This window comes from Propithecus coquereli, unplaced genomic scaffold, assembly GCF_000956105.1.
Source record: "Propithecus coquereli isolate 6110/MARCELLA unplaced genomic scaffold, Pcoq_1.0 Scaffold689, whole genome shotgun sequence".
Classification (NCBI taxonomy): domain Eukaryota; kingdom Metazoa; phylum Chordata; class Mammalia; order Primates; family Indriidae; genus Propithecus; species Propithecus coquereli.
Genome location: NW_012152940.1, coordinates 103,531 through 104,429, shown reverse-complemented (window position 1 = coordinate 104,429; position 899 = coordinate 103,531).

Here is an 899-nt window from a genome sequence, read left to right as displayed (position 1 = left end):
AGTCAGTGCTGCCTGGAGGTGAGTGGCTGGCTGGGAAGGGGAGGGATTCCCACCAGGTCCCCTGGTGGGATGGTTCTCAAGGCAGCGGATGCCAGGGGCTGCTGCGGAGGCAAAGGATGCCCCTCCTAAGTCCTGCGGGGGCTCACTGAATTTAGCCTCCCAGCAGGCACCTCACTAACGGATGAGTAGTAATTTTTACTCCACAGATTCCTCCCCAACGGATGGTTCCTGCACTGGCAAGATGAGGGAGCCGTGGCGCACAGTCTAGTGCCGTGCTGGGCTCCTGCAGCCCTGCTCCTCCTCCCCTGGGCACGGCAGTGCGGAACCAGGGCACCACTGCCGCACGCACATCCCCTGTCTTTGCTGGTCTCAGACCGGCCACCTGGCCAGAGGTGGGGAACGAGGATCCAAGAACTGGAGTCCAGAGACCTCAGGGAGCACCTAGTCCCATATCAGGCAGCTCTTGCTGGGGCAGGCCCCTGGGCGGCCGGGTCATCGCAGCAGCCTCTGTCCTTGCTAACCCCATCCTTCCAGGGACTAGCCCCCCAGGGATACCTGTCCCCTCTCTGGAGGTGGCCTAGGGCAGCCCACGGTGTTCTTTAACAGGATCTGCTGTCCTCAGCATCGAGTGATGGGTCTGGGAGCTGGATCAGATTGAGGTTTGAGTTTTTGCTGAGACTACTTTGTAGGCTGGGCTGAGGCTTCCATCGGAAATCACATCGTGTCTGTCGTATGTATTTATGCTTTTCTAGATGTCTAGAATTTCAATCACTTGAAACCTATAGAGACTTGTTTATGGCCCAGCATATAATCTACCTTGGTAAATGACACATATGCACATTAACATTTTTAATATTTGAATAGTAGTCTATTACATGAATCTTTTTTTTTTTTTTTTT